General features: G+C 40.9%; 1 long non-coding RNA gene across 2 annotated transcripts in view; it reads right to left on the bottom strand.

The window, feature by feature from the left end:
• Positions 1-20,735, bottom strand: part of LOC103351361 (uncharacterized) — a 103,608-nt gene extending 82,873 nt beyond the window's left edge. The window contains exon 1 of one of the 2 annotated variants that reach the window (XR_016222196.1): positions 20,407-20,735. This is a non-coding gene — a long non-coding RNA (uncharacterized LOC103351361). The remainder of the gene's footprint in view (positions 1-20,406) is intronic. The other variant, XR_016222194.1, reaches the window with a different exon arrangement.
• Positions 20,736-22,565: the final 1,830 nt, after the last annotated feature.

The following is a 22,565-nucleotide window of genomic DNA, read 5'->3' on the forward strand; positions in this document are numbered from 1 at the left end:
GCCTCAGAATCAGCCCTTAAGGCATTTGGATCTGGCTGAAGAGCACATGAGAGTATTTTAGACATAGAAAGCCAAGACACGCTGGCGGGAAAAAAAAAAAAAAAAAAAAAAAAAAAAAAAAAAAAAACTCAATGAAAGATCTCTGCGAGTGAGATCCCAGTAGAAAGAATGGGGCCATCAAAGAAGGAGGTACCTTTCTCTGAAGGGAGGAGAGAACTTCCACTTTGACTATGACCTTGTCTAAATAAGATCAAAGTCAGCGAACTCAAGAGGCTTCCATAGCCTTGGCAACTCATGACTAGAGCCTAGGGAGATTACTGATGCCATAAACAAGAGTGTCACATTGTTAAGTCAACAACAGGAGTCACTGTGTACTTACTCCTCATGTGGGATCTCTGTCCTTAATGTGTTGTCCAATGTGAATTAATGCTATAACTAGTACTCAAACAGTATTTTACACTTTGTGTTTCTGTGTGGGTGCAAACTGATGAAATCTTTACTTAATATATACTGAATCCATCTTCTGTATATAAAGATAATTGGAAATGAATCTTGATGTGAATGGAATGGGAGAGGGAGTGGGAGATGGGAGGGGTGCAGGTGGGAGGGAAGTTATGGGGGGGGGAAGCCATTGTAATCCATAAACTGTATTTTGGAAATTATATTTACTAAATAAAAGTTTTAAAAAAATTGTAAACAAGAGACTGAGAGACCTGGAAGTCCTCACAGGCATAGGAAAACCACTCAGCATTCTTAACTTCCGGGTTAATTTATACTTCTCTGTCTTTATCATATCCTCTACTTGCTAGATGTTTCTCTCTCCTTCCCAACCTGCTCTCAGTAGCTTTCCCATCACACATAAACACCATTACTGGAGTGATTCTGTTAAAAATCCTTATCTTGGCACATTCTAAGTATTAGTGGTCCAAATAAATTTCTATTGTGACATTTTCTGTAAAATGCCTCCCTGGCCATCATAATTTAAACACAACCAAACAGTATATATGGGGCTATTTTCTTTACAATTTAAATGCATTTTTATTTATTTAAAGGCCAGGGCAGGAGGAGAGATCTTCTTTCCACTGGTATACTCCCCAAATGCCTATGATAGCTGGGTCTGGGCCAGGGTGAAGCCAGGAGCCTGGAACTCAATCTGGGTCTCCACATGGATGGCAGGGACCTGAGGACTTGAGCCATCATCTTCTGCATCCCAGAGTATGCACTGGCAAGAAGCTGGATCAGAAGCAAGCTGGGACCTGAGCCCAGACATTCTGGTATTAGATGCATGTGTCTTAACCACTGTACCAAACACCTGTCCCCAGAGACTTCTTTTTTTCTTTATTCACAGGAAATTATTTTCTTTTAAAATTAATATATATATATATATTTATGTGAGAGGTGAATGCACACACACACACACACACACACAGAGAAATAGGGTTCATATCTGCCGGTGCACTCCCCAACTGCCCACAATGGGATGGACTGAGCTGTCCAGAAGTCAGGATCCGAAACTCATTCAGGTTCTCTCACATGGGTAGCAGTGACCCAACTACTTGAGCCATTACCACTGACTCCCCAGGTCTGCCTTGGCAGGAATCTTAAATCAGAGGCTGAACCTGGAAATGAAATCTTGAGGCACTGCAATACAGGATGATGTCTTAACCAACGTCTTAACCATTAGGCTAAATACTTGCCACTCTCAGCCCCAGAAATTCTAAATGTGCTTTTTCATTATTGACACCTTTGGATAAGTAAAAAACATTAAGGACTTATATTAACTAATATTCAGAATTGTAATTGTAATAAGATATTCCCTAATTTAAACATCTGCCTGCCCCCAACCGTCCTTCCCTACCAAGTCAAAATTTGGACCATTGACTTTTCACGTCAATCTCATTTTCCAAAATGTCTTCCCATCTCAACTTTAGCCATCACTTAGGACTTGTTAAATACACAAATCTTTAGAATTTTGGTGTAACTGACAGAAGACAGTTTTTCATTATCTCCCCTCTACTGGAATAGCTCTTCTACAATTGCCTTTCTTGTCTACCAGAGAGCTTCTTTTTCATTTTGACTTTTAGCCCTGTTAACCTTGACTCACACTGTCCCAGGTCAACCATGTCAACAATTCAGTGCATTCCAAACTATAGTTAGCAGCCAGATTGAAGGAGCGTCAGCTAAAATAAACTGTCCTGACAGTTGGGGCAGGATAGGGAAGAAAAAACAAAACACATGATTCCACTCCAGGTACAGGGCCAAAGAGCCTTCCAGATTGAAATTATCAGTTCTGCCAATGCTGAAGACCATTTGGCTAGGGGGATAAAAAAAGCTAAAATACACATAAAGCTGTATTTTAAAACCCTCTCTGTTGTCTAATGATTGACAAAATTATGTTTTCCATAGATTAGAGATTTCTCTAGATTAAATTTTGATTAACTAGTTTCTCTGGTGTTTCTGTGATTGCCAAAGCAATATATTTTCCTTGTAAAATATTCATAGTTTGCCAAAAAGCATAAAATAAATTACTTGTAACCCTATCAGCCACAGATTACAACTGATACTATTTTGAATTATAGCCTTTCTGACGTTTCCTATGCACAACCACATACCCTTGGAATCACACCGTGAGCAGGCTTTTCCACTTGAGCATCTTTCTATATCATAAAAGTCATCCCCACAAATGATCCCACTGGACTCTACTTTATGGACACGGCTTAATATCTGAAGTTGTGCCCATGTTTTAGTACCTGTTAGTGTAAAGCCATTATAAATAATACTGCAGTAGCCATCCATGTTGATACACCCCTAACCATTTGCCCACTGATTCCTTAGTATAATTGCTTTATGTTGAGTTTCCAGATGAAAGGTTATCTACTTCCAGAAAGTCTGTGTCCATTTAGACTCCCGCCAATGTTAAAATAGTACATCCCATCCCAACAAGATTTAGCACTCTTTTTCATGTGTTAATCTGAGAGCTGAAAGGGGAATTGTGCTATTTCAATTTTCCTAAATATTGGTGACTAAACATCTCTTCATATTATCTGCAGTATAAGTAGAAAGCAGAAAGCACCTTAAAGACAAATTGGATTGAAAATGGATTTTATTTAACTGAAATATGCATGACAGTGAGTGCTCTCTTTGGGCTATCAAATTAAGTGGCACCTGTTCAATAATGAGTCTCTTGTCATAAATGTTGACGGCAAACTTATCTTCATTTCAGGCATTTTCCTACATTGGATGAATTTAGTCTTTACAATAACAGTGTGCAGTAAGTACTCCTGTTGTACCTCTTTGTCCATGAGATAACTTACCAGTAAATACAAAAATAAGATTTGAACTCAGGCCTCTATAACTCATGCCCTTATGCTCTGTGTTATTCAGATGTTTTGTATGCACATAAAGACATCTTGGGGCAGGATTGTTAATACTATCTTCCTCTGTATGATACAAGCTATTAATAAATACGATTACTTTATTAAAATTGATATGTGGTTTCTTTTGGGAAAACTGTTTTCAGAATATTTTAATTTTAAATTCTAGTAAAATATAGAGTCAAAATGCAGATTTAAATTTTCATAAATTAAATAGCTTAGGCTAAATGTCAACGCCTTCACATTATAATTTTCCTAGAAAGTGAAGTTCTATTTTTTTATGAACTTCCACTCTGTCCACTAATGAGCTAGTTTTTTTTTCTTACTGCATCAATTTTCAAGCTGAATTGCTAGTTTTTTTTTTTTAAGATTTATTTATTTGAAAGGCAGAGTTATGAGAGAGAAGGAGAGACAGAGGGAGAGATCTTCCATTCACTTGTTTACTCCCTTAATAACCACAGTGACCTGAATGGACCAGGCTGAAGCCAGGAGCAGGAGCTTCTTCGGGTCTCCCACATGAGATCAGGGGCCCAAGCATGTGGGTCATCTTCCACTACCTTCCCAGGCCATAAGCAGGGTGCTTATCAGAAGTGGAGCAGCTGGGACTTGAACTGCTGCCCATACAGGACACTGGCATTACAGGTCATAGATTTAACCAACTGAGGCACAGTCCCGGCCCCTGAACTGCTAGTTTTTTAAATTTTAACAGCATACTCAAGACTACAAGATTGGATGTGAATAAAGAAAGCAAGTTTATGTTTAAAAAATAGGGTAAGGCGTGTGTGTGTGTGTGTGTGTGTGTATGGCTGGGGATACATAAATACTGAAAAGATTGCAACCGTGAATGACAGGGAAAGTCAGGATGAAAAATTACTTGATACTGGCTTATGGTAATGAGGATTAAAAACATGGAAACTATAGTTTTGATTTACAAGCCCAATCATCCAATAAATGCCAGAAAAATACTAATTATTTCCCTAAATAAGTAAAAAGGAAGAGACCTGAGCTCTAATAGGCAAAGACTGCCTTATCTTTGATAGGATGAAGCTGTCCGGCTCATGTCATCCAGGCCTCACTCAGCGCATTAACTGCTCCTTGTGCTCACAGAAATCAATCTTTTCTTTGGGTTTGGGAAGCTCTGATCCCACCTCTTGCCTGACCTTGCTGGGATTAGAACACTCTGTAAGTACGCAGGGGCTCCAGTCTAGCTGTACCAGTGATGCTATCTATCATTTTTCAAAGTCTGATTTACAGATCAGAGAAAGGGAGCAAGGGATATCTTTTGAGGAGCAAATGGTAGGGCATTTAGCATCCAATAACACGCGAGTGGGTCACAGAATCCTGAGGTCACTCAGAGTAGACAGAGGAGGTCTCTTCATTTAAGGAACAAAAAGAAAGTAAGCATTCCCTCTCTGCTATCACTCTTTCCCTCTCCCTTTTTTCCCACTAACTTCATTTTCTTTTCTTTGTAAAAGTTTTATTCGAGGGCTGGCACTGTGGCAAAGCAGGTTAAGCCTCTGCCTTCGGCACTGGCATCACATATGGGTGCCGGTTCGACTTCTGGCTGCTCCACTTCCAATCTAGCTCCCTGTTGATGGCCTGGGACAGCAGTAGAAGATGGCCCAAGTCCTTGGGCCCCTGCATCCACATTGGGGACCTAGAAGAAGCTCCTGGCTTTGGATTGGCCCAACTCCGGCTGCTGTGGCCACTTGGGGAGTGAACCAGAGAATGGAAGACCACCCCTCTCTGACTCTCCCTGTCTGTCTGTAACTCTGCTTCTCAAATAATAATAAATAAACCACTAAAACATTTCAGAACAGAGTCAGACAGAGATCTTCCATCTTCTGGTTCATTCCCCAAATGCCCACACTACCCGGGGCTGAGTCAGGCCGAAGCCAGGAGCCAGAAACTCAATCCAGCTCTTCCTTGGGGATGGCAGGGACCCGATTACTTGAGCCATCATTGCTGCCTCCCAGAATGTGCACCAGCAGGAAGCTGGGTCAGAAGCGGGAGCGCCAGGATCTGAACCAGTCACTCTGCTATGGAATGTGGGTAGCCCAGGCAGTGTCTGGACCACTGCCCAAATACCAGCTAAAAATCTTAAGAATGTGATAAAAATAACTACAGCAAAAACAAAACAAAGAAAAACCAATAAACAAACCAAAAAAAGAAAAACAAACCCAACCAAACAAAAAATAAGCAACTCTACTGGTAGAGTCGAGGAAATCCCACTGAGCTCACAGGAGGTAAGATTCAAGCACCGTTCAAGCACTGTTGTTTTAAAAATTCTTTTTCTACAAGACACACATTTTACTTAAGATATGAACTTTATACGAATTCTCTTCCAAATTCCAATTAATTTTCAATTCGTCACACTACACAACTTGTTAAACTGTGAAAAATTACAGTCATCTCTTGCTCTTTACAGATCAAGAATTTCTTTTTCAGTCTCATTAGTATGAAGTAGTTTACTTGATCGTTTTTCTTGTATTGCTGCAGTGAGATGGGCACATGAAAGTTGTGCATTACGAGATTCAACATGGTCCTCTTCGCAGGGCTAACAGCACCGGTAACCAGTGATTATATGTGTGGCACCACTCAGTTCAAGGCACTGCTCTGGGTGCTTTGTCAACAGTCCCCAACCCCTTTCTAATGTAATCAATAGGGTCCAAATAATTTCAAATGCCAGAGAAGCATTATTGAAAGGTTATCGTTAGCCAGCTAGGAGTTCCCTAGGGCAGTTCTAATCTGTTTGGTGATGGATTGATGCCATCTGAGAGCAAGGATTCTAAGCTCTGGAAGCCTGGTAGAGACCTAAGAGACAGCATGAGTGAGTCCAGGGATCTGCTAATCAGCTTTCACTCACTTCTTCAGCACAGACCCAGGACACTGGATCAGTGGAATTTTGTGATGTGGGCTGGGCAGAAGGTAGGGAGTGATTCAGGTTCTATGTGACTATGCATGATTCTAAATAGAGCTACTCCGGGACTTGTTTTCTGTACTGACTCACTGAAGTCTAGGGGGAATACTATTCTTACTATCCTAATCTTTTTGATCAGGAAGTGAGGCTTTGACAGCTGAGTCATATGGCCACACTGGTAATTAATAGATGAGTGGGTTTTGAACCCAGGCAGTCTGGCTTCACTTGACTACACGTCTTGTATTTGTCCACCCTATGATTCCTGTGGACCGGCCTCTATGTCAATGAACTTAACTGGCACAGCTAGAAATGAATTGGAAAAAAAAATGTATTTATAGTTAACATGCATTGACTTTTGTCTTATCATTAGTCCCTACAGGATATAGTATAACAACTATTTACATATAAATTGCCTTGCATTAAGTTTTATAAGTATCAGAGAGATGATTTAAAGTTTACAGGAGGATGGACATAGGTTAAACACAAATACTATGCCATTTTACAGACGGGATCTGAGTACCCTAAGATTTTGATACCTGTACGGGATCTGGATTCAATACCCCCAGGGATATTGGGGGACAACTATATTTTCCTCATTGTGGATCATTATCCTGGGCCAAACCACCAGCATTCTTCAAGTGCTTTGGTAATGGTGGAGGGATTTATTATTGATTTTGGCAACAAAAGAGGATGATTGCATCTCTGAGAGAAAACACAACAGAGGGAGGAATTGCCACCTCCCTAATTTGCATATCTGAGAGAAGCTTCAGAAGGGCTCACCCTGGGGACACCAGACTCAGGGATCTGTCATCAGTCTGCAATTGGAAAGCAGCCCTGAGCCAAGGATTGGCTAGAGCAGTTACCCAGAGTCAGATCTACCCACGTTCCTGCCCCTTGGCAAGCCTGACAAGGCTCCAGAAGGCTGATCAGGTAGTTATTACTGAGACAGCACTATTCTTGTTTCCTTTCTTTGCCTGCAAAGCATAAATGAAATTACCTTGCCATTCCTTTTCTTCGTTGTGTCCTCTTACTGTTAAGGTCTCTCTTTCTATTCTTCGCCTACTGTTAGCAAGATGAGAAAGGCTATGCATTCCAAGCCTTTCCGTTGACCTCAGGGACTTAAAAGTCTCCCACAAGAGAAAGAAATCATCCCTGAAATCAACGCAGACTCAGGAAATACCTCCGCTTGTGGAAGAAACAAATGGCGGCAGGTGCTTTTCAATTCACAGCGCTGAGCAGGCGGAAAAGCAGCAATTCAGTGAGATTTCAGTGAGTTTGGGAGTCTCACAAGATAATGCTGTGAGCTGGCAGCCAAAGATACTAGTAAAGTACTAGTGTGCAAGTTTAAAGTGTCCATACTTCCCAGGGTTTGGAAAAATAGGGCAGCTGCCAGCTGGTTAAATTCAGGCTGTCAATTGGAATTTCTTTTGAATTTATCCATGGTTGGGAATTTTCCTTGTTTCTCTTGGTTTGACTTTGCAAAGAGACATCACTGATTACACCTATTTATAAAAAGCTCTAGAGAAATGCAAAAGTGAAGCTGTGCAGCAGAGGGTGCACATCATGGCGCAAAGTCATCTGCTTGGAAGGAAGACACTTGCGTTTGAGTTGCAAACTGAACAATCAATTTGGGGGTGGCCATTGTGGTACAGTGGGATAAGCCACCACCTGGGTCTCCTGCATATCACATGGAAGTGCAGGTTTGAGTCCCAGCTCCTCTGCTTCTGATCCAGCTTCCTGCTCATGCTTCCTGAACAGCCCCTGCCGCCTGTGCGGGAGACTGGATAAGAGTTCCTGACTCCTGGCTTCGTTAGCTTGGCCCAACCCTGTCTGTTGTGGGCAGCTGGGAAGTGAACCAGAGGGTGGAGGTTTTCTGTCTCTGTCTGTTGATCTGTCTTTGTGTCACTCTGCCTATCGAGTAAGATGAAAAATAGGTAAACATTAACAATTTAATTCTACCTTCAGCAGAGAATTTAATGCCATCATTGTCCTTGAATTAGTATACTAGCCTCCTAGTTTGTTTCCCTATGCCCACTCCTAACCACTCAATCTCAAGTCAAATACAGAGTCCTCGCTGTGGCCTATGAGGGTCTCCTCCTCTTATCTTGATTCTGATTCATCTCCTTTTCCCCCTCAACTCTGTTTGAGCCCTGGATTCCTTATTGTTCTTTACAGATGTGAAACACAGATCCACCTTAGGGCTGTGGACTTGCCCTTTCCTCCGCCTGGAATTAGCCATTTTTCTTGCTCCTTCTCTTCTCCAATTCTCAGTTCACCTCTTAAGAGCAGGTGTCCTGAGCTACTAATCTAAAAGAGCACCCCTTGTTATTCTCATTGCCTTACTTTGCTTCACTTTTCTTTTCAGCTCTTATCTACATCTGCTGCTGTTTCCATGGCTGCCGGTCTCTTCCCCACTACAATAGAAACTATGTGGGCACTTGTCTCCTCTGTTTGCTCACCACTTTGTCCCCAGGGCCTAGAACAATGCTTGATACATAAAAGGCACACAATAATTATTTATTGGATGTGTCTTGGTTTCTTCATCTTTAAAGGAAAATAGCAAAACCTCCTCGCTGTATTTGTAAAGATGATAAATAATTCATTAAAAGAGCATCTCAAAATCCCCTAGCACATTGCAGCATAATCTGTCTAGACCTTATCCTTTACTGGTTATGTGTACTTTAGTGGACTTCCAATGGCCTGGCGGCTATTTCTATAGACTTAGAAGGATAGAAATGTGGAAAAAGCACCCCATCCTGAAACCGTCAAACTGTGACTCTCAGATTTTGATGGATGCACTTTCCAGTTCTCTTCCCCTCAGGACAATTGTGAGATGTGTGTGTTGCACCTGTCCCAGAACTTCACTGTAGAGTTAAGCTCCAGGTCATCACAGGGCTAGCTAGTGCAATAACCCGGTCTGAACTGGCTGTCTGGTTTCTTGGGTTTCCCACTAAATTCACTGCATTGACTCATCATCTTGGCATCTGCTTCTAGGGGATCTCTAATGGAGATGTTAAAGGATGGTGGTTTTTTAAGATATAATGATTTTTTCTAGGTTATTAGGTAAAATCAGTCCTTTTACCATAAAATTCCTATAGCTCCAAAAATGCATGCTATTCTAAAACTCTTAATAATTGTAAAAATAATGCTATACTGCTATTCCCCCTGTTATTTAGCTTATTTCTTAGTATCTTACATTACAGCCCTTACCTCTGTAGTACATGTTTTCTTATGCTCGCTCCATGTGATTAAGGTTGTTGATCATTTATGTCTGAAATATCCATTTGACTGGGCTATGGTTTGGTATGATTCCCAAAGGTTCAAGGGCTGGAAGCCTGGTCCTCATCGTGGCAGTGTGAACATGGTAGAACCCCAACAGGTAGAACCTGGTTTAAGGTCATTAGGGCATGGAGGCCTCACTGTTGGAAGAGCTTAATGTCGTTCAAATGAGACCCCAGTTGGGTCCTGAGAGAGCAGGTTGTTATAAAAAGAGAAAGCCTGGCCCTGAGTCATTCTGGCTTCCTGCCTTGCCATGTGATCTCCTCTGCACGCACTCCTACCTTGTAATATCACCTGCCATGAGGCCCTCAAAGAGGCTGACCAGTCAGGACCAACCCAGGCTTGGGTATTCATTCTCCAAAACTATGAGCTAAATGAATTTCTTTATAAATTACCTAGATACAAGTATTTTGTTATAGCAATAGAAAATGAAATAATAAAATTGGTATAGAATTATTAATTCAAGCTCTGTTCCAAAATAATCCGTAATTTGAGAGTGGTAATCAGGCATTGATACTCAAAAAAATTTCCCCCAATATCTCTTGTGAAATTTAATATGGCAAACTCTGGTAAGTCTCCTGCAATACACCCTCCTCCACTCTCTTCCATTTTAGTAACTTACTGCAGAATTCTCTGTAATTCTGTGTCACCACAGAGTTTTATTTTGATCTAAAGTCTCCTCTCCCTGTTTTCCTAGCATTTGTTTATAGATTCTCAGGGTTTTAAGTTTAGCAATTTTAAATGTGTTTCTCTCGTCATTTAAACTTTTAAGCCTTAAGATTTTGTAAATCAATAAATGATTGATTTCAAAGTATGTGAAATGCATTTAAAGTTAATTTACAGCCATGTTAACCTTCATTGAGAAATATGAAGCATTAATACAGCATAGTATTGGCAGGGAATGGGAATATAGATCTACAGAGTAGAAGAGTCCAGAAACAAATCAATGTTCAACAAAGGTGTCAAGACAATGCAGCAGCGAAAGGAGAAGCTTTTCAAAAAATGGTACAGGAACAACTGAATAGCCATAATTAAAAAATTATATCAGGGCCGACGTTTTGGCCAACAGTTGCGATGTTGGTTAAGATACCTTTATGCCATGTAGAAGTACCTGGTTCCGGGTTCCTGACTCTAGCTTCCTACTAATGCAGACCTTAGGAAGAAGCAGTAATGGTTCAAGTAATTCAGTTCCGGTATTTATGTGAAAGACTTCCGTCAAATTCCTCGATCCCAGTTTCAGTCTGACATTTCACTGGCTATTGTAGGCATTTGAGGAGTAAACCAGTGATGAGAGAGCCTTCTCTCTGTGTTTCTCTTTCTTTCTGCCTCTGTGCTTCTCAATAAATTAAGAACAAATATTTATTAACTGTGATTTACACCTTGTACCAAACACACACACACACAAAAACCCTAAAAATGAATCATAAACCTGCATGTAAGAGCTAAAACTAGAAAACTCCTAGGAGGAAATATTGGAGAAAAATTTTGTGACCTTGGGTTAGGCAAAAATGTCATAGGTAAATCCTGAAAGTGTGATACATAAACAGAAATTGGTAACTTGTATCTTATCAAAATTTAAAACTTCTGCTTTTCCAAGGATATAATCAGACAATGAAAAGACAAGCACACACTTGAAAAAGATATTTGAAAAAACATAGTAGATAAAGCACTTAGTCAAAATATATAATGAATTTTTATAAGTCAAAAGGAAGAGAAAATAATATAAAGATTGAGCAAAATAATATTCAGAACTAAATTCTTACCAATGGCCACTGTCTACCTCCATCATTGATATTAATATCAGCATTGCTAAATTAACCCCTGTGGTTTTCAAGAGGTCACAGAATATCTTTCATATTCATTGGTTAGCACAATCACATAAAAATCACGCTCAGTTGAAAGTTGGGCAAACATACCTAAGCAGTTTGTGTGTAAAGTCCTTTGTTGAAAGAGAAGGAAATAAATGAAGAGATGAAGGTGAGCCTTATGGAGACTCATTTTCTCCAGCTTTTTTCTATAAAAAGCCACTCATAGTTACATTCTAAAGAAATCCCACTTCCAAAAAGGATGCAGTAGTTGAGGGCAGGCATGGCAGCATGCAGTAAGTTATGTTCCTGCAGACTACAACTAGCAAAGTACATACAAACAATACAAATCCCATCTTTGGAAACATCAGAGAGATGTGGAAATCTTAGGATGGTGTGGACCGATGTTGCTGGGAAGATACTTTTAAAGATGAGATTCACGTTTAAATCAGGGCACCACCCTCCCTGGTATGGACGGGCCACATCCCATCAGTTAAAGGCCTTAAGAGAAAACAGAAGTCCCTTACAATGAGGGAACTGTACCTCTTGAAGCTTTTGGTTGTGTGCATGTGTGTGTGTGCATGTGTCTGTGTGTGGTTTCCATTCTCTCCTTTTTAAAAATTTTATTTAAGGTATAAAAATTTCATATATATAGATTTAGGAACATAGTGATACTTCCCACCCCACCCTCCTTCCCACCCTTGCTCCCAGCTCCCACACTTCTTCCTCCTCTCTCCCCTATTCACACTCTAAATTTTTACAAAGACCTATTTCCAGTTTACTTTATACTCATAAGATTAACCCTATACTAAGTGAAGAGTTCAACAAATAGTATGAAGAAAAAACCCCACTGTTCTTCAACAGTAGAGACAAGGGCTGTGGCAAAATCAGCTGTTCCCTTTGTCTCCATCCCCTGGCCTACCGTGTAGGTTTTGTATCTGTCAGCCTCCTCGATCACACAAGCCATTCCTTAATCATCCCCCAGCCCCCACCCCAGTGGTTGTTTCTCTGGAGAAGCCTGACTAGTAAGATTTTGGAACACAGAGTGTGGTCCCACATCATGGTATTCCACACAGCACTGCTTCTGCTCAAGGAATTCTACAATGGAAGTGTGGTGCCTGACCTATGCTCATGTCCTTCACTGGCTTTTCCATGTTCTCCATCATCCTGAAGCCGATGTTTGACGGACCTGAGCTCCAGTATCAGCTCTTCCCTGGATCTGTCTGGCCAGCCTATCATATATTTTGGATCTTTCAACCTTCACAATCTACATCTGTCTTAACATACACATCCTATCAGATAGCTCTTTCTCTATGTACACATTCTGTTTCTCTGGATAACCCTAACATAGTTACCCAAGAGAAATTATACCAATTTTCACACAAAAACCTTACAAGACTATTTACAGAGCTGTATTCCTGTTTCCTCCATACTGGAAACCCACATTCCGGAAATGAAGGAATGAATAATCCACTTATTACACATCAATGCAATGGAACAGTACTCAACAATAAAAAAGAAGAAACTACTGATTCATGTAACAACTTGTATGATCTTAAATGTGTTTAGCAAAATGAAAGAAGACAAATCTAAAAGGCTGTGTAATATATAATTGAATTTATACGACATTCTGGAAAAAGCAAACAAATCAGTGGTTTCCATGGACAGGAGGAGCTCAAAGAAGATTTGCAGTGATAGAGTTGCTCTCTGTTATGGCTGTGGGGGTAAATATACAACTCCACGTATTTGTCAGATCCTGTAAATATGCATTTACCACAGAGTGTATTTTACTTGAAGTAAATATTTTAAAAGTCAAATGGGTTTTGGGAGGGAACCAAAATGGAAACTAAGTGTGACAAATGAACTTGTTATACAAAAAGATAACATAATCACACTACATGGAATTAGAAAGAAAATAACTCAAGTTATTTTGGAAAACAGCATTTTGGGCCAGATCCTGTAAGGTTGAAGGCAAAAAGAATAACAAACATGGAGTCTAGTTGCTAAATTGTTTTTCACAAGAGTACCAGTTAACAATTATAAACTACTGTAAGTATAAACCAGACTTGAGCAAATAAGTAAATATACTGCAGATAATGAGCCAGATTGTTTTCACTGTTGGAGAAGAAGGTTACAGTTAAAGCAAGGGGAACGTTGGGCCCAGTATTGAGGCACAGTGGGGTTAAGCCGTCACCTCTTCACTGGCATCAGATATGAGTGCTGGATCGAGTCCTGGCTGCTCCAGAAGAATCCATCTTCCTGCGAATGTGTCTGCAAAAGCAGCAGCAGATGGCCCAGGTGCTTGGACTCCTGCCACCCATGTGGGAGGCCTGGGTGGAGTCCAGGCTCTTGGTTGTAGCCTGGTTCAATCCTGGCCATTGAGGCCATCAGGGGAGTGAACCAGCAGTTGGAAGATCTCTCTTTGTCTCTCTTTCCCTCTCTCTAACTCTGCCTTTCAAATAAAGTAATAAATCTTAAAAACAAAAGGAAGGGGGAAGTGTAAAATGAACCCTATTGGAATCAGAGATACCAATTTGAGAACACATCCACATGCACACAGAGATAAGTATAGAAATATATGTAGTTGTGTGTGTAAGCAGGGCTAGTACATGTGCAAATATGTCCAAGTTACGATTTCTGAGAGAATAATTACGAATCAGGAGCATAAGCACACCTAGTTCCCAGATCTTTCTTTCTAGTACTATTTTCCAATAAAAATAATTTAGTTTCCTCCCATAGAATCAGTTACTTGCAGATCTGGAGCAAGATGAGCAAGGTGATGGTGAGAGAAAGTACAGATGTTCTCAAAAAAAAAAAAAAGAACAAAAATGAGAAAGATAAAAAGACCAAAGAAGCCAACATGCAAAAAGTCCTCAGTGGTCCAAATTGGAAAAATTGGTGCAGCAAAGTAGATGATGGTAGTATTGCATTACAGCCCAAAGCAAACTGCTATAAATAATGAACTGAATAAGTAAGTCAATAAGGGAGAGGGGAAGCTCTTTCTCATAGGAGAATGCCAGTTAATAAATGTAGGAAGAATGAGGGGAATAGAACATCGCTGCAGTGATTGTCTTAGGCAAGCTCCTCCAGTGCATGCTAGATTTAGTGGGCAAAAGTTTGAGGATATTTTTCATAGGCTCAAAGTATCTCCTCTACAATGTCATTTACAATGGGAAAAATAGTAACTTCATAGTAAAGAGACATGGAAGATACCACTTTTTCACCAAATGATCAAGGTTAACATCACTAGGAATAAAATACATACACATCATGTACCTCCTGACACAATTCCCTAAAGAAGGACATATCACCCATGTGTTTTCTCAGCAAAAATGCTTAATATCTATCTAATTGTGAGAACGCATACAAAAACGAAGGGCATGTTACAAAATAATTGATCATTGTGCTTCGAAAGTGTCACAGTTTTGGAAAACAAGGCAAGTCTGAGGCACTGTTACAGACCAGAAAAGATTAAAGGAGCATGACAATTAAACACAGCACAGAATCTTAGTTTAGATCTTGGAACAGGAAAACGACTGCTTAAATTTGAATAAAGTCTAGAGTTTGGTTAATGGTAAAGTCCTAATTTTGTATTATGATTTATACAGGATGTTAAGATGAGGAGAAGCCATGTGATGGGTATAGGGGACTCTATTTTTGCTATTTTTCTGTAAGCCTGAAATTATTTCAAAATAAAGAATTTAAAAATTACATGACCAGTATTATTGCTAACAAGAAATCTCTGTGAAATTTGAGGAAAATAAATAAAAGATTAGAAAAAGAGGCCACGTAAAAATTATTCCCCAAAGGAAGTATTATTAGAGATAAAGAGGGACATTTCATAATTCAAGGACGTTAACCCAACAGGAAGATATCACAATTCTGAATCTGCAGGTAATTCTTTTTTTTTTTTTTTATTTTATTTTATTTATTTTTTTTTTTTGACAGGCAGAGTAGACAGTGAGAGAGAGACAGAGAGAAAGGTCTTCCTTTGCCGTTGGTTCACCCTCCAATGGCCGCCGCGGCTGGCGCGCTGCGGCCGGCGCACCGCGCTGATCCGATGGCAGGAGCCAGGAGCCAGGTGCTTTTCCTGGTCTCCCATGGGGTGCAGGGCCCAAGCACCTGGGCCATCCTCCACTGCACTCCCTGGCCACAGCAGAGAGCTGGCCTGGAAGAGGGGCAACCGGGACAGAATCCGGCTCCCCGACCGGGACTAGAACCCGGTGTGCCGGCGCCGCTAGGCGGAGGATTAGCCTAGTGAGCCGCGGCGCCGGCCGTGAATCTGCAGGTAATTCTATAATATAGTATAGTACACACACACACACACACACACACACACTGGCCCTTCCATCCTATTCTGTTTCAAGGCTTACAGTACAATGATTTGCCATACACTCAGAGATAGCAATGGCATTTAAGATCATGGAGAATGATCTGAAAGTTAAAAAGGAAACATCTTCTTACAGAGATAACAACTCAAAGTCAACAATAACAGAATTTGAATTATTTTTCTAGTTATTATGCTCAGGGTGTGATAAGACTTTCTTTTCAAAGCTCTGTTGCATTTGATAATCACTTAAGAATTTTTTAAAAAGATTTATCTTATTTATTTGAAAGACAGACTCACAGAGAGAGATAGAGACAGACAGAGAGAGAGGACTTCTATCCACTGGCTTACTTCCTAAATGACCACAGCAGCCAGAACTGAGCCGATCCAAAGCCAGGAGCCAAGAGCTTCTTCCAGGTCTCCCACGTGAGTTTAGGGTCCCAGGCACTTGGGCCATTCTTCCCTTGCTTTCCTAGGCACATTAGCAGAGTGATGGATAGGAAGTGGAGCAGCTGGGACTCGAACCAGTGCCCATATGGGATGCCAGCGCTGCAGGCTGGGGCTTTAACCCGCAGCACCACAGCATTAGCCCCTTGAGCATTTTTAAAACTGCAGCTCTCTGACTTGTTCAATAACACTGGGTTCAATTCAGGCTTGGATTTTTTTTAACCTCTCTAAGTGATTCAAACATACAGCCAAATTTGGAAATCTCTCTTCTATGTCATCCTCTCTCACTTGTCTGAGAAACACAACTCCTTCCGTCTTGGATCAGAGTTGGCTATAAAACACAAATCTACACCCCAGGCTCACTCATGCTCCTTTGGATTCATCTGGGTGACTTTCTGGTGTGTGCGTTGGCAAGGTGCAGACAGCTGGGCTCATGTTTTATGTCTGGTCCTTCTGCCTATGCTATCCTTTCTTGGCACCTACAGATTTAGACACGACTTTAGATTTCAGGCAAGCACATCTCTTGAAAGGCCAAATATAGAATGGAAAACAACTGATATTTAATTTAAAAGATCATTAAAGAAAATTTCATTTCAATTCATCTTTGTAGTTCCTTTAAGAGTTTTAAATTTTATTTGAAAGTCAGAGTTACAGAGAGAGAAGGAGAGAGAAGGGGAAAGAGAGAGAGAGAAAGTGAGAGAGGGAGGGAGAGAGGGAGAATCTTCCATCTGCTGGTTCACTTCCCAAATGTCCACAATGGCTGGGTGTGGGCGAGGCTTAAGCCAGGAACCAGGAGCTTCATCTGGGTCTCCTACATGAATACATAGGCCCAAGTACTTGGGCCATCTTCCACTGCCTTCCCAGATGCATTTGCAGAAAGCTGGATTGGAAGTGGAGCAGCTGGAACTCCAAATGGCACCCATATGGGAAGCCGATGTCACGGGCCAGGGCTTCATTGGCTATGCTGTGACGTGGGCCTCGCTTGTGACTTCTGAGTTGAGGTCAAATGCACCTGTCCAGAAAACCCCTTGGGCATGCTTCTTGTCATTCAGAGCAGCCCTTAGTCAAACCCACTGACACTGGGTGAAGTGGGTGTAAGTCAATTCTTCTAGTACTGATTTTTATGATTTGCTCATCAGCTTGTCTCTCAGGGAAATTTTCCTTTGAAAATTTAGATCACTGACACCCAGATTTAATGGGCATGAAAATTACTCAGAAAGATTTTTTTTAAAAAAAAATGGAGACAATCCCCTACCCTCTGAGATTATATATAATTAACTTTGGGGTGACTTGGTAAAAGTCTGTATCTCTTAAAGATTTATTTATTTATTTGTAAGGCAGAGAAAGAAAGGAGAGAAGGGAGAAGGGAGAGAAGGAAAGAGAATGAGAGGAAGAGGAAGAAGATCCTTCATCTACAGATTCATTCCTCAAATGGCCACAAAAGCTGGGGCTGGGGCAGGCAGAGGCCAGGAGCCAGGAGCTCCATCCTGGTCTCTCACATGGGTGGCAGTGACCCAAGTACTTGGGTCATCATTCACTGACTTCTAAGGCACATTAGCAGAAACCTGGATTCAAACCACCACTCTGGTATGCATTTGCTGGCATTGTACGCATTGGTTTAACCCAACACACCACAATGTCTGGCCCCAGATTTGCTTTTTAAAATAAGTAGTTTTTCATGACCCTAATGTAGTTGGGTCACTAGGATACCTTTAGGATATCCTTGGTGGGAAGATCATCTCCAAACTGAATGTGGTTGTTGAGATCCGGCAGCTGCAAGCTAGCACAGACATTGAACTTCAGCACTGCAGCATTCCAAGGGAAGACAGAGCTTGCTAATGTACCGTGGGGGTGGGGGTGTGCAATCTAGATAAGAAAATAAACCTTCCGTTCTGAGACTTTTTTGTAAATGACAACTTTTGTGAAATGACTCACTGGAGGATTATTACAGGCCAAGGATGATAACAGTCATTAACATTCTAGGCACAAATGTAATTCATTTAGAGACTGGCAGGCACTTGGTATCGTGAAGTACCTAATGTAATTGCATTCTGCAGCTAGGACATGGCGATGGACACCTGGCTGGCCACGTGGGTCTCTCCCGTCAAGCACAGCCTAGAAACCTCTACGTGTGGCCCTGAAGTAGGGCAGCTTCAGTTTCCATCCTTCCTTCCATCTCATTTTCTGAAGCACTATTCAGTCATATTGAGATCAAAGAGGAAAGAATATTTTTTTTCTTCTGTGCTCCTGGCTGAATGTGAAAATACTCGGCTCTGTTTAGAAAGTTCGTATAAAAAAACAATTTAATCTCTCATATGTATGCAGCAATTGTTATGAAAGCAGAGAGGGGAAATGTGAAAGCAATTTAGTTATCACCACAGCGCTCTACTGCCTCTTGTATTTTCTTCAGACTTTAGCCTTTTCTTTAGTGATGAATCTGGGGACACACTGTTCACTGTTTCCACCCAAAAAATGCTTTTCAAATGCCTTTTCTCTTTTATTTCATTTTCCATTTAGTGTTTGCTAAATACCACCAGGAGTAGCATTATGGTCTGGGATAATAGGAGAAAAATTCAGTGTGTTGAAAGCTGTCTGCTGCTTTTTCTAGGAGGGTGAGACCTCATTGTCACACAGGAGCCTGCTGGTGGACTTCTAATGGAGGACAAAGGAGCACGGTTCTAGAAAATCCTACTGTGGGTTTGGGAGCTCCAGTGAACCGCAGTGTCATCCCTGCCCAGGCAGTCTGCCCTTTCCATTCGTTAAATTGTATTTCTCATTAGAGCCCGGCTGATAACGCCTACAACAAGGCAGAGGAAAGTAGGTCTTGTTGCTGCTTAATGTGAGGAAATTGATTAAGATAAATTTAAGATTGTGCCCATCTTAGAAAAAAAAGAAATAACTCATTATGAAAAGAATGGACTGCTTGCTATATTCTGATAGGGAGCAATTTAATGAGCAAATTTATGAACTGCTGAAGCCAAACTTCTTGGCAATTGCATTTTGCTTGGTAGTTCCTAAAGAAAAAAAATAATAACCCACATTAGGAGGTGAGCAGATGTTTTCATAGAAAACTCTGGAAAATATACAAACCATTAAAATATTAATGGTTACATAAATGAGAATTTATATAACCATTAATATTCTGATACATGCACTTTAACCGTTCTCTTTGAGTTTAGATGCATTTTGGCATATTTTATACACTGCTCTCAAAACTGCCTCTTTTCACCTACTCTCACATTGTAAGCATTTCTCATGATTAGAAATTCTTCATGAACATCAACTGAATGTTTGTGTAATGAATTCTTGGACATGACGTTTATTTATAATACTCATAATTGTCAGCCATCATTGACGCTCTAAAATATTTGTGGAAAGTCCCAAATTCCCACCTAGTAAATTAAATGGCAGATGATAGATTCTGGATCACCCTGTTTATAATAACGAAGTCACTTCTTGAAAAAAATGTTAAAATATTGAAGAGGATCCTGGAGCTTAAGAACTGGTTGTTTGGGACTGTGTTTTGGTTCTATTTGGGGTTGAGTCATTGTTTCCGGAGTTGCTTCTGTGTTTGATGTCAGTGGATTAGAGCTGGATGCCAGTGGTTTCTGGATCTAGCAGGAGGGTACAGTAACCAGGAAAGAGAACAAATGAGCTCCAGCCATGATGTGTTCAGGGTGAAGGGAAGACTTGTAAACATAAGGGTGATCTATTTAATCCATCTACCACAAGACCATGATTAGTAGGCAACATCTGTATACACTGTCCTATATGAACTTAAAGGCCATATACAAGACTTACAGACCACAGTCCATCTCTTCAAAGAGGTTTTATTTTGAGTCCTTAAAACTGCCCTAGAGCTATAGAAGGGACTTTTCAGGCCTGTCCTGCTGTCTTCTCCCTCAAATCCACCTGCTGTGCACCAGAGGCGGCAGTACCCACTCTGACACAGCTCAAGTGGGCAACTCAATAGTAACTCTGATCTCAGAGGGCTCCTGGATCTGCTCTCAGCCCACACTCCCCATCTGCTGGCAAGCTCCGCTCTACTCTTAACCCCATAGCAGGCTACTATAATACTCCCCCACCCCGCCAACTCCAGTGTCCGGGACCATGTTTGTCCAGAAAGGTAGAAGGCAAAAGACACACAAATTAACATATGGAACAAGCTCCATTCAGAACTGCAAACTGTTAATTTGCATTAGCAAGAATATGAACACCATGATCAAAGGCAAAGATAATTTATAAAGAACTTACCAAGTGTCAGGTATTGCTTGAAGCACTTTACACGGATTATTTTAGTCGATTCTTACAGCAGCCTTGGAAGTTGTTATCGCCATTTTACAGATGGGAAAACAAAGTCAGAGAGGTCTTCCAGATGACAGACAGAACAAATAGGATTGAAACCTATTCTGACTCCAGTGTGCGCCAGGTGACACCGCTAGCTCACAAAAGGAAAGGGTGAATTAAGAAAGACTTCTGAGGAAGTCTAAAATTTTTCCCGAGCAATGGATACAACCTAAGGAGAGAAAGGGAGGGTGTGTTCTAAGTCAGGAAAATGCTGTGCATCCAACTTGCAAGGACCTAATAAAAATTCCTGTCATGCTAATATCTACCCACATGCTGGAATGCTTTCTCTCCCTTTTATTATTTTGACTAACTTGCTCATCTTATCAAACTTAGCTCAGAAACCACCTTATCTAGAGAGTGTCCTTGTATGCAGTATCCCTGGTTAATTGCTCCATGCTTGGTGATGACTTCTTTCATAGCTTGTAGTAGATAGTGGGGAGGGGGGTGAAGAAAAGGGAAAAGGAAAGAAAAAGTTTTTGTGGCAATCTCTGCCCATGCACTTGGCCAGGCATCTTGGCAGCCCTACTTAGGGACTGCACTTATTCCCCCTCACTCTGGAGCACGAACAGGCCTCTGACATGTCTGGCCAACAGGATGTGGTAGGAGAGATGGTACAGCAGGTTTCAGACTAGACCACCAGAGATCTGGGGAATGCTGATCTCTTGGATCCTCGTCTCTCCATGAGAATGAGGCTAAGTTGCGATAGAGGAGGAAGGAAGCTTATGGAGAACTGAGTAAACCCTCAGAAACTGAGCACTTATCTGATGCCTCACCTGATCGCAGATGCATGGGAGAGGCCAGAAGAGGAGGATCAGGCCTGGTTCAGATCAGCAAAACTCCCCATTCAGCCTGCACTCTGGTGACCAACCACAGACAGTTGCTTTGCCTTATCTGTGAAGTTGTGGAATGCTGAGTGGCACAGCAGATATCATAACAAAGTCATAAAATATGTGACATCAATTTTGTGTACAGTGGTGAGCACAGGCTAGGGAAATAATGGGTAAACTGCAGGAAAGGGTTAGAAAAATGGTGAGAAAAAATTTTAGAGGATTTTTGGAAAATGGCAAGCCATCTTATATAATGAAATGACTAACAAACTGTTAGCTCTGCTACTTAGGGATGGAACCTATCCCTAGTGAGTTACTGGATTTGGCTAAGACCTCTAGGCACAATGTTGAAAGCATAAGGATACTTCAGGCCTGACATTATAGCGCAGAGGGTTAAGCCATTTCTTGAGACACCAGCATACCATATTGGAGTGCTAGTTGGAGTCCCAGCTGCTCCACTTCTAATCCAGCCTCCTCCTACTAACGCACCTTGGAAGACAACAGATGATAGCCAAGTGCTTGGGCGCATGCCACTGGTGTGGGAGACCAGGATGGAGCTGGTAGCTCCTGGCTTTGGCATGGCCCAGACCTTGCTGTTGTGGCCATTTGGGGGATGAACCAGTGAATTGAAGGTCATTTTGTGTGTCTCTCCCTCTCTCTCTCTCTCTCTCTGCTATTCTGCTTCCAAATAAATAAATAAATCTTAAAAAAAAGAAATTATGCAGGTACCTCAAAAAGCTAGTGGAAAAGTGGAGTTAAAGATAAGTTTATTTTGGTACAAATAATTTTGAAATCTGTACATAGGTTTTTTCATAATATATATTTTCAATGAGCTTTTGAAGACCTTGCAATGCATGCATTTCAAACAATTTTAGAACCAAAATAAACTTATCCTTTAATTCCATTTTCCCACTAGCTTTTTGAAGTATCCCATATCAATTAATCACTGCTTGATAATGATATGGTACAGAAAGCGGATGATGAACTAAAAATCAGTACTGGATAGTTCCTAAGATGTAAAGGTTAGAAAATAAAAATGTTTCTCACTTCTAACCTCTCAATCAGTAAATAATCAAATGCAAGTTATCCCAGAAAGACATGGCCTTGGGGTTTAAACAGCACATAGAAGCAGCAATTTATAGGACCTCGGCAAACATATGTTGGTCAGTTAAGCAAGAAACTTTTTTGGTTAGTGATGATAAATTAATATCCAAGGAATGGAAGGTTCTGAATTATCTC

Source organism: Oryctolagus cuniculus, chromosome 15, assembly GCF_051225735.1.
Source record: "Oryctolagus cuniculus isolate XC-2025 breed Fujian yellow rabbit chromosome 15, ASM5122573v1, whole genome shotgun sequence".
Classification (NCBI taxonomy): Eukaryota; Metazoa; Chordata; class Mammalia; order Lagomorpha; family Leporidae; genus Oryctolagus; species Oryctolagus cuniculus.